The 12,328-nt window shown below is 34.9% G+C and overlaps 1 protein-coding gene across 1 annotated transcript in view; it reads left to right on the top strand.

Moving 5' to 3' along the window:
- The window catches only part of THSD7B (thrombospondin type 1 domain containing 7B), a 763,227-nt gene that overhangs the window by 535,846 nt on the left and 215,053 nt on the right, over positions 1-12,328 (top strand). The gene's annotated exons all lie outside the window — the stretch shown is intronic.

Genomic DNA, 12,328 nt, shown 5'->3' with positions numbered 1-12,328 from the left:
ACAAGCAGGGGGAGTGGGAGAGGGAGAAACATGCTTCCCACTGAGCAGGGAGCCCTATGGGGGGCTTGATCCCAGGACCCCGGGACCATGACCCGAGCCGAAGGCAGTCGCTTAACAACTGAGCCGCCCAGGCACCCCGAAAACATTGATTTAAAATGTTTTACGATGCAAGATGTAAGTATACCCAAACTAATAGAATAAAACTGTAGAAAAATGCCATCTGGGAGAATTTTGTGAGCTGTTAATCAGAAAGAAGACTGCCTTTTTTGAACCTTGAGAATTTGAAAGATACGGGTAAATGGGGAAAAGAATGAGACTAAATACAGTTGGGATAAATGTTGATGGGGGGTTGCTGAGACAAATGATTATAATGGAACTTAATGAATTTCATACTCTAGTTTGTGGCTTATTTTTTTTTTAAGACTGAAATGGTAAGGAATTTTACAGAATGTATGAAAGAATTCATGTTTGGCAAACTCTGGGAGGAAAAAATTTGGGACTCTATCATCAAAGTCTTATGTTCTAATAAGCTTTCTCAATAATAATGGTAAGTTGAAGTCAGTTCTGTTATAGAAGTCAGGTAAATGACAGTTTGTCTTCATTGCCAATGGATTAGCTGTTCTTTAAGCTATGGATGTATCATCATATGAATGCAACTTAAGGCTTAGTAACTTTAATTGGTGATATCATAGTTCTGCTTCCTGGGTTACTCTATAAAATTTTCTTCAGTGATTTGACTCAGAGAAACATTAAACACCTCAGAAACAAGTTGTGGACCCATTTTATGGAAGCCGAAGCTGGTTGACTTTAATATTTGTTTTTTGGTTTTTATATATGTATTGGCTTATTTTCTAAAAACTGACTTTCCTTTTTCCCGTTGAAATATGTTTGACTTAACAGTGTTGTGTAAGTTTAAGGTTCCAACATGTCAATTTGATTTTTATGTGGTAGTGATTGCCATTGTAGTGATAATTAGCACCGATAGCACATTAGAGTTATTTCTTAGTGGTTGAAATAATTAAGTTCCAGTCTCTTAGCAAGTTTGATTATAAAGCACTATTGGTGTGTATATTCATTATACTGTGCATTAAATCTCTAGGACTTATGTACTCATTGTAAATTTAAACAGTTTGATAACATCTGTCCTATCCATCCTTCCCCACTTCTCATTTCCTGGTAACCACCATTCTACTCTTTTTACAAGTTTGACTTCTTTAAATCCCACATATAAGTGATATCCTACAGTCTGTGCCTTTCTCTGCCTGACTTACCTTACTTAGTGTAATGTCTTCAGGGTCAATCCATATTGTAACAAATGGTAGGATGTCCTTTCTTATGGCCAAATATTTCATTTTTTAGATATGAGGTGTATATTTATCATATATAGATCACATCTTCTTTATCCATTCATCTGTTGATGGGCACTTAGGTTGTTTCCATATTAGGCTATTATGAATAATGCTGCAATGAACATGGGAGTATATATATTTCTTGGTTACCCTATTTTCATTACCTTTGGGTATATACCCAGATGTGGGATTGCTGTATCCTATAGTAGATCAATTAATTTTAAATTTTATTTTATTATGTTATGTTAATCACCATATAATACATCAAAGATCGATTAATTTTTGAGTAACTTTAATATTGTTTTCCATAGTGGTTGAACCAATTTACATTCCCACCAACAGTGTACAAGGGTTCCCTTTTCTCCATATCTTCCTCAACACTCCTTATTTCTTGTCTTCTTAATTATAACCATTCTAACAGGTATATGATGTTATTTCACTGTGGTTTTGAGTTGCATTTCCCTGATGGTTAGTTATGTTGAGCATCTTTTCATGTACCTGTTGGCTATTTGGATGTCTTTGGGAAAATGTCTGTATCACTGCCTATTTCACAATTAGATTGAATGTGTTCTTTGTATATTTTATTTTTTTTTAAATACTTACTTATTTGATAGAGACACAGCGAGAGAGAGAACACAAGCAGGGGGAGTGGGAGAGGGATAAGTAGGCTTCCTGCTGAGCAGGGATCCCCATGCAGGGCTCGATCCCAGGATCCCGGGATCATGACCTGAGCCGAAGGCAGACGCTTAATGACTGAGCCACCCAGTCACCCCTCTTTGTATATTTTAGATATTAACCTGCTGCTGGATACATGGTTGGCAAATTTCTCCCATTCGCTGTGTTGCCATTACATTTTGTTGATTGTTTCCTTTGCTATGAAGAAGCTTAAGTTTGATGTAGTCCTATTTGGTTTTTTGTTGTTCTGGTGACCTATATAAAACATCATTACCAAAACGAGTGCTAAAGAGCTTCTTCACTACATTTTTTCCTAGGAGTTTCCTGGTATCAGGTTTTACATTTAAGGCTTTGATCTATTTTGAGTTAATTTTTTGAGTGCTGTAAAATAGGTGTCCAATTTCATTGTTCTACTGCATTGTTCTCCCAACACCATTTAAAGATACCATTTCCCCGTTAGGTGTTATTTCTTCTCTTGTCAAATGTGAGTTGACTGAAAATGCATGGGTTTTATTCTGAGCTCTCGACTCTTTCATTGGTCTGTTTCACCTTTATGCCAATAATACTGTGTTTATTCCAATAGCTTTGTAGTATAATTTGAAATCAGGAAATGTGATACTTCCATCTTTGTTCTTAGGATAGCTTTGGCTATTTGGGGTCCTTGGTGGTTCCATTTCTCTATGTGAAGAATGACATTTGAATTTTGACAGTGATTACATTGATTCTATAGAAGGCTTTAGGTGGCATGGACATTTTAACAAAATGCTTCTGATCCATGAACACAGGTTGTTTTTCCATATGTTGTATCTACTTCAGTTTTTTTTTTTTTTTTAAGTAAGTTTTGTGGTTTTCATTGTACAGATCTTACACTTGGTTAAATGTATTACTGGGTATTTTATTGTTTTGGTGCTATGGTGAATGGGATAGTTTTATTTTTCAGATGCCTCATAATTAGTGTATAGTAACATAAATGATTTCTGTGTGTTTTTTTAATATCTTGGAATTTTACTGAAGTTGCTTAGTTTGAATAGTTTCTTAGTTGAGTCTTTGACATTTTCTATATACAAAATATCAACTGCAAATAGTGAAATTTTACTTCTTCCTTTCTGATTTGGATGCCATTTTTTTGGTTTTGTTTAATTTCTCGAGCTAGGACTTCCAGTACTGTATTAAGAGAGGTGAGAGTGAGAGGGCAATCTTGTCTTTTTCCTGTTCTTGAAAGATTTCAGTTTTTCAACATTGAATATGATGTTAGCTGTGAGTTTGTCATATATGGCTTTTATTATGTTGAGGTACGTTTCTTCTATACACAATCTTTTGAGGGTTTATATTGTAAAAAGATGTGATATTTTATCACAGACTTTTTTGGCATTTATTGCAATGATCATATGTTTATCTCTTATTCTCTTAAAGTGATATATTACACTTATTGATCTGTGTATGTTGAATCATCCTTGAGTTGAAGGGATAAAGCCTACTTGATCATGGTGTATAATCTTAATGTGTTCATTTCAGTCTCCTAATATTTTGTTAATTTTTCATCTATTTTCATAAGTAATATTCTTGTATAGTAGTCTTTTCTTGTAGTGTCCATATCTGGCTTTGGCATCAGGCTAATGCTGGCCCTGTAGAAGGAGATTGGAAGCGTTTCCTCCAGTTCATTTTTCCCCCCTTTGGAAGAGTTTGAGAAGAACTAGCATTAATGTTTTTCTTAAATGTTTGGTAGAATTCACCAGTGAAGACATCTGGTCCTGGGATTTTCTGTATTGGGAGGTTTTTGATAAGTGATTTAAACCCTTTATTCATTATTGGCTTGTTCAGATTTTTCTAATTCAGTCTTGATAGGTTGTGTGTTTCTAGAAATTTGGGTCTTCTAGATTATATAATCTTTGACATGTAATCATTCACAGTAGTCTCTTATGATTCTATATATTTGTGTATCAGTTATAATATCTCCTCTTCCTTTTCTAATTTTGAGTCCTTTTTTCTTAGTTTAGCTAAAGGTTTGTCAATTCCGTTTTTAAAAAGGCACTTTCATTGATCTTTCTGGTTTTTCTGATTCCTCTTTCATTTATTTCCCCTCTGACCTTAATTATTTCCTTCCTTCTGACAACTTTGGACTTAATTTGTTCTTTTTCTAGTTGTTTGAGGTGTTGGCTTAGTTTGAGATCTGATTTCTTAATGTATCCATTTATTGCTATAAATTTTCCTCAGAACTATTTTTGCAGGATCCCATAGGATTTGATCGGTTGTTTTTCCATTTTCATTTGTTTTGAGTCAAGTTTCTTTGTTTCCTTTTATTTATTTTATTATTATGTTCAGTTGAGTTAACTTTCTGATTTCCCTTTTGATTTCTTTGGCCCATTGGTTGTTCAGAAGTTTGTTTAGTTTCAACATATTTGTAGACTTTCTAGCTTTTTCTTACTAATTTCTAGTTTCATACCATTGTGGTCAGAAAAAAAAAATATTTCATTCTTAAATATGGTAAATATTATTTTGTGTCCTATTCTATGTTCTATCCTGGAGAATGTCCCATGTGCACTTGAGGAAACCATATATTCTTCTATTAGATGGAATATTCTATATAGGTCAAGTCTGTTTGGTCTAAAGTATGGTTCAATTCTAGCATTTCCTTGTGGGTTTTTTTTTTTTTTTTCTGTTTGGGTGATCCATTACTGATGGTGTGGTATTGAACTCCCTTACTATTTTTATATAATTGTCTATTTCTCTCTTTGGATTTGTTAGTATTAATACATTTAGGGGCTCTGATAATGGATGTGTATACATTTATAAATGTTACATTTTCTTGATATATTGACTCCTTTATTAAATAATCTTGGTTTCTTGAGGTCTTTTTTTTTTCTTTTTTTTGGCTGGGAGTTTCTTTTGTCTAAGTACTGCTATCCTTACTTTCTTTTCATTTCTACTTGCATGAGATATATTCTTCTGTTCCTTCAAAATTTGAGTGTATGTGTGTCTTTAAAGGTGAAATGAGTCTCCTGTAGGCATCATATGATTGTCTTGTTTCTCTATCCAGCCATTCTATACCTTTTTGATTGGTGATTCAACCCATTTACACTTAGAATGATTATTGATATGTAAGGACTTATCACTGCCGATATATTATTTGCCTTCTGGTTGTGTATCTCTCAGATATTTTTCCTTTTTCTGCCTACCCTTATAAATTGGTACTTCTCCACAGTGATATGCTCTGTCTCCCCCTTTTTTATGCTGATTACTCCAGACTTTTGCTTTGCAGTTATGATGAAGCTTACTTAAAACTTCTCACAGATGAAACTGTCCATTTTGTGCTGGTAACTAATCTCCATTTGCCTTCAGAGTCTCTACCCTTTCACCCCTCCTTTGTGTATATCTGATGTCACAGTTTACCTCTTTTATGCTTTATGCTTTTGTGCTCTTTTAACAAATTATAGTCACTATGATTATTTTTAATACTCTTTAACTTTTATACTATAGTTCTGTGGTTAACACACATTCTAGCAGAGTTATAATTCTATTTTTTTCAACTTCATCAGACTGTTCTGCACTTTGATATGTTTTCCTGTCTCTGATTATCGTCTTTTCATCCCATCTTGAATTCTTTTCAGTGTTTTTTTACAAGTCTGTTAGTGGTGAACTCCCTCAACTCTTCTTAGTTTGAGAAAGCCTTTATTTCTCCCTCCTATCTGAAAGATAACTTATGGATCAGGTATTCTGGGCTAGCAGTTTCTGTCTTTGAACACTTTGAGTATGTCATCCGTGTGTCATATACTCTCTCCCGGCCTATAGAGTTTCTGCTGAGAAATCTGTTGATGGCCTAATGGGGGTTATTTTGTAAGTAACTTCTTTCCCCTGGTTGTCTTTAAGATTCTTTACCATTGATTTTTTTCTTGACAGTTCTAATATAATATGTCTTGGAAAAGGTATTTTTGCATTGAGATAATGAAGTCTTCTGTCAGCTTGCTGGATATGTAGATTCAAGTCCTTCCTTAGGTTTGGGAAGTTCTCAGCTTCTGTTTATTTAAACTCAGCCTACTTTTGCCATTCTTCTGTACACCAATTTTATATGTTCTTTTATTACCTTAAGTTTGTCGTTCTTTCTTTTCTTTCTTTCTTTTTTTCCTTAGAGACAAAGTTAGCACGCACTCACACGGAGGCGTGGACGGGCAGAGGGGGAGAGAGAATTCTAAGCAGCCTCCACGCCCAGTGCGGAGCCCAGTCTGGGACTCTGTTTCACAACCCAAGGTGAGGATCTGAGCCGAAATTGAGTCAGATGCTTAACCAACTGAGCCACCCAGGCACTCCTTAAGTTTTTACTTAAATTCCAGTTAACATACAGTGAAATATTATTCTCAGGTATATAATATAGTGTTTTTTTTTTAACACTTCCGTACAGTACCCGGTGCTCATTACAAGAGCAATCCTTAATCCCCATCACCTCTTTAACCCATCTCCCCACCTACCTCCCCTCTTGTAACTATCAGTTCTCTATAGTTAAGAGTCTGTTCCTTGGTTTGCATGCCTCTCTGTATTCTCCTTTTTTTTCCCCCCAGCTGCTCACTTGTTTTGTTTCTTAAATTCCACATATGAGTGAAGTCATAGGGTATTTGTCTTTCTGACTTATTTTGCTTAGCATAATACTCTAGCTCCATCATGTCATTGAAAATGGAATAGTAACATTTCATTATGCATATATCTACATAAACATACATACATACATACATACCACATCTTCCTTATACATTCATGAATTCATGGACCATTGGGCTGCTTCCATAATTTGGCTATTGTTGATAATGCTGCTATAAACATCAGGGGGCATGCATTCCTTTGAATTAGTATTTTTGTGTTCTTTGGGTAAATACCTAGTAGTATGATTGCTGGATTGTAGGGTAGTTCTATTTTTAACTTTTTGAAGAATCTCCATACGGTTTTCCAGAGTGACTGTATCAGTTCGCATTCCCACCAACAGCAAGAGGGTTCCCCTCTCTCCTCATCCTCACCAATACCTGTCTCTTCTGTTGTTCATTTTAGCTCTTCTGACAAGTATGAGATGATAACTTATAGTTTTGATTTATATTTCTCTGAGTGTTGTTGAGCATCTTTTCATGCATCTGTTAGGCATCTGAATGTCTTTTCGTGTCTTTGGCCCATTTTTTAATTGGATTACTCATTTTTTGGATGTTGCATTTTAGGAGTTCTTTATATATTTTGGTTACTAACTCTTTATCAAATACGTCATTTGCAAATATCTTCTCCCATTCTGAAGGTTTTCAGTTTTGTTTCCTTAACTGTGCAGAAGCTTTTTATCTTAATGAAGTCCCCATAGTTCATTTTTGCTTTTGTTTCCCTTGCCTCAGGAGACCTAGCTAGAAAGAAGTTTCTATGGCCAATGTCAAAGAAGTTACTGTCTGTGTTCTCTTCTAGGGTTTTTATTGTTTCAGGTCTCACATTTAGGTCTTTAATCCATTTTGAATTTATTTTTGTGTATGGTGTAAGATCGTGGTCCAGTTTCATTCATTCTTTTGCATGTTGCTGTTTAGTTTTCCCAACACCATTTGTGGAAGAGACTCGTTTTTTCCATTGGGTATTTTTCCTGCTTTATTAAAGATTAATTGACCATATAGTTGTGGGTTCATCTCTGAGTTTTCTATTCTGTTCCACAGATCTATGTGTCTGTTTTTTTTGCCAGTACCATTCTGTCTTGATGACTACAGCTTTGTAATATAACTTGAAGCCTGGAATTGTGATGCCTCCAGCTTTGTTTTTCTTTTTCAAGATTGCTTTGGCTATTCAGGGTCTTATGTGGTTCCATACAAATTTTAGGATTGTTTATCCTTGCTCGGTGAAAAATGCTGGTGGTATTTTGATAGGGATTGTATTAAATGTGCAGATTTCTCTGGGTAGTATAGACATTTTAATACCTGTTTTACCAATGCATGAGCATGGAATGTCATTGTATTTCTTGGTGTCGTCTTCAATTTCTTTAATAAGTGTTCTGTGGTTTTCAGAGTACAGGTCTTTCACCTATTTGGTTAGGTTTATTCCTATGTATGTCATTGTTCTGGTGTAACTGTATGTGGGATTGATTGCTTAGTTTCTCTCCATTATCAGTGTAGAAATGAAACCGATTTCTGTACTTTGATTTTTCTATCCTGCAACTTCACTGAATCTATCAGTTCTAGCAGTGTTTTGGTGGAGTCTTTCAGGTTTTTCTATATAGAGTATCATGTCATCAGCAAACAGTGGAAGTTTGACTTCTTCCTTGCCAATTTGGATGCCTTTTATTTTTATTGTTTGATGGCTGTAGCTAGGAGTTCCAATACTATGTTAAATAAATGTGGTGAGAATGCACATCCCTGTCTTGTTATTGACTGTAGAAGAAAACCTGTTTTTGCCCGTTAAGGATAATGTAGCTGTGGGTTTTTCATACATTGCCTTTATTATCTTGAGGTATGTTCCCTCTAAACCCACATTGTTTGAGGGTTTTTGTCATGAATGGATATTGTAGAAAAAGCATCTGACAAAACACATCTATTGAACCATTTGTTTACTTTTGGGTGCACGTGTTAACTAGCAATCTGGATCCTGTGGTGCAGTATGCCAAGGCACTTTTGTTCTGTTACAGATGTCTAGTTATGAAAAGGAGAGAAAAGACTCATACTGTCATGATGCTGAGGTCACCTACATATTGATTTAGTCATTCATTTGATCAAAACCTGTATAATGAACACCAGCTTTGTACCTGGTCTTCTATGATTTGGGTGCACATTTAAGGGGAAGTAGAGTACTTGTGAAGTTTATTGTCTAGTGGGGGATAAAAATGGAATTTCTGGTCTTTATTAGCTGTTAGGATGCTGAATATAAAATCTTTAAACTTTCGGAAAGTCCTTGCTGAAGTGACAAAAATTTGAGACGTGAAGTTCGAGAAAGAAGCAACCCCATGAAAAGTATATACGAGATCATTTCAGGTAGTGGAATAAGCATGTTCTAAAGAGTAAAGTAGGAAAGAAGTTCTGGCAGCAAAACAAAGGAAGCTCTGTGGTTTGAATATAGGGAGTGAGAGAATTCTGTGAAATGAGTTTGAACAAGTAGGCAGAATCTTGTGGGACAAAGCAAGGAGTATGGATCTAATTTACATACAATCATGTGAAAATAAAGGGAGGTAATATCCAATTTAGGTTTAAACTATTTTAATTGACATACAGTAGGTCAGTTTCAGGCATACAGCATAATGATTCGGTATCTGTATATATGGTAAAATTGGAGCAATAAGTCTATTTAACATCTATTAGCATATGTAGTTATAATTCTTGTGATAAGTTTTAAGACTTGGAACTTTCAGGGCACCTGGGTGGCTCAGTCGGTTAAGCGACTGCCTTCGGCTCAGGTCATGATCCTGGATTCCCGGGATCGAGTCCCGCATCGAGCTCCCTGCTCAGCGGGGAGTCTGCTTCTCCCTCTGACCTTGCCCCCTCTCATGCGCTCTCTCTCTCTGTGTCTCATTCTCTCTCGCAAGTAAATAAATAAAATCTTAAAAAAAACAAAAAGACATGGAACTTTCAAATATACAATAGATTGTTAACTACTTTGTATATTACATCCCCATGACTTATTTGTACCTGGACATTTGTACGTTTTTACCCATTTTTGCCTATTCCCTATCCCCTACCTCTGAAAACCACCAGTCTGTTTTTTATGTGTATGAATTGAGTTTTGCTTTTGGGTGGGCAGGTGTGTGTGTGTGTGTGTGTGTGTGTGTGTGTGTTTGTGTGTTTTGGAGGTTGTTTGTTTTGCTACTGCGTTGTATGAATTCTCTATTTTGGTTATTAGCCTCCTATCCCATATATGATTGGCAAATATTTTCTCCCATTCTATAGGTTCTTTCCATTTTGCTGATCATCTCCTTTGCTTTGCAGAAGTCTTTTCAGTTTGATGTCGTCCCAGTAGTTTATTTTTGCTTCTATTGCTTTTGCTTCTTGTGTCAAATCCAAAAAATCATTGCCAAGACTTAATGTGTAGAAGCTTACCACCTATGTTTTCTTCTAGGAGTTTTGTGTTTCCAGGTCTTACTTATTTAAGTCTTTATTCCATTTTGAGTTAATTTTTGTGTAGGTGTAAGATAGTGGTCCAGTTTCATTCTTTTCATGTTGCTGTCCAGTTTTCCTAACAGTATTTATTAGAGACTGTTCTTTCCCCATTGTATATTCGTGGCTCATTTGTCATAAATTGACATAATTGACCATTTGGTGTGGGTTTACTTCTGGGCTACCTATTCTGTTACATTGATAGATGAGTCTGTTTCTCATACCAGGATCATACAGTTGTGATTAGCTTTGTAGTATAGTTTGACATCAAGCATAATATCTCTGGCTTTGCTTTTTCTCAAGATTGCTTTGGCTATTTGTGATGTTTGTGGTTCCATGGAAATTTTAGGATTTTGTTCTATTGCTTTGAGAAATGCCACTGAAATTTTGGTAAGGATTACAATGAATATGTAGATTCTTTTGATTAGTATAGACATGGTAATATCCATTCTGGTCCATCAGCCAGAATTTCTTTCCATTTATTCTTCTTTTAAGTTTATAGGTCTTTTACCTCCTTGGTTAAATTTATTCCTAGGTTTTTATTCTTTTGATGTAATTATAGATGGGATTGTTTTCTTAATTTCTCTTGTAGTTCATTATTAGTGTGTGTGTGTGTGTGTGTGTGTGTGTGTGTACAGGAATGCAACTGATCATAGATCTGTATATTGCATTTCTGTATCCTGAAAGTTAACCTAGTTTATTAGTTCTTACAGTTTTTTTGTGTGGAGTCTTTAGAATTTTCTACACATAAAACATGTATCTGCAAATAGTGACAGTTTTTTTTTTTTTCTTTTCAATTTGGATGCCTTTTATATCTTCTTATCTCTGGCTAGAACTTCTAAAACTATGTTGAATGAAAGTAATGAGTGGGCATCCTGTCTTGTTACCGAACTTTGAACAATTTCCAGCTTTTTATCATTAGGTATGATGGTAGCAGTAGGCTTGTCATATATGGCCTATATTATGTTAAGGTACATTCTCTCTATACATACTTTTTTGAGAGTTTTTATCATAAATGGATGTTGTATTCTGTCAAATGCTTCTTCTGCATTTATTGAGATGATCATGTCCTTTTTATCTTTGGTTTTGTTAATGTGGTATATCACATTGATTGTGTGGATGTTAAACCATCCTGTCATGCCTGGAATAAGTCTGACTTAATCATGGTGTATGATCCTTTTACTGTATTGTTGAATTCAACTTGCTAATATTTTTAGGATTTTTTGCATCTATGATCTTAAGGTATATATATATATTTTTTTTTAATTTGTTTTTGTTTTTTTAAAGTGTTGCCCTTATCTGGTTTGGGTATCAGTGTAATGCTGGCCTTGTAAAATGAGTTTGGAAGTTTTCCCTCCTTTTCTGTCTTTTTGAAAGACTTAGAGAAGCATTGGTATTCTTTTTTTGCATGTTTGGTATAGTTCACCAGTGAAGCCATCTGGTCCTGAACTTTTGTTTGCTGGGAGATTTTGATAACTGATTCAATTTCCTTACCAGTAATTGATCTGTTCAGACTTTCTATTTCTTTATGATGCAGTGTTGGTAGTTTGTGTGTTTCTAGAAATTTATTCATTTCTTGTATATTGTCCAATTTATTGGCATATAATTGTTCATAGTAGTCTTTTAAGATCCTTCATATTTCTGTGATACCAGTTACTTTTCCCTTCCATTTCTTACTTTGAGTCCTATCTTTTTCTTGGTGAGTCTAGCTAAAGGTACGTTATTTTGTTTATCTTTCCAAAGAACTGGCTCTGGGTTTCATGGATCCCTTCTGTTTTCTTTTGAGTCTCTATTTCACCTATTTCTGCTCTGGTCTTTGTTATATTCTTCTCTCTAACTTTGGACTTCACTTGTTCTTTTTCTAATTTTGGGGGTGTAAAATTAAGTTATTAGGTTTTTCTTGTTCCTTGAAGTAGGCATTGACCACTATGAACTTTCCTCTTAGAACTGCTTGAGCTGCATCTCTTAAGTTTTGGTGTATTTCCATTTTCATTGAATCAGAGTATTTTCTGATTTCTCTTTATTCCTTCTTTGACCTACTAGTTTTTCAGTAGCATGTCGTCTAATCTTCATGTATTTGTCAATTTTCCAGTTTTCTTCTTATAACCTGTAGTTTTACTGTTGTGTTTAGAAAAATGCTTGATGTGATTTCAATGTTTTTAATTTTAGGCCACAAAACAAGTTTTACTAACACATGATTTATCCTGGGGAATATTC

This window comes from Eumetopias jubatus, unplaced genomic scaffold (assembly GCF_037043125.1).
Source record: "Eumetopias jubatus isolate StellerSeaLion01/CBP00866 unplaced genomic scaffold, mEumJub1_p1.0 scaffold_3, whole genome shotgun sequence".
NCBI classification, from domain to species: domain Eukaryota; kingdom Metazoa; phylum Chordata; class Mammalia; order Carnivora; family Otariidae; genus Eumetopias; species Eumetopias jubatus.
Note: the sequence above shows the minus strand (reverse complement) of the source record. Positions and strands in the feature narration are given on the sequence as shown.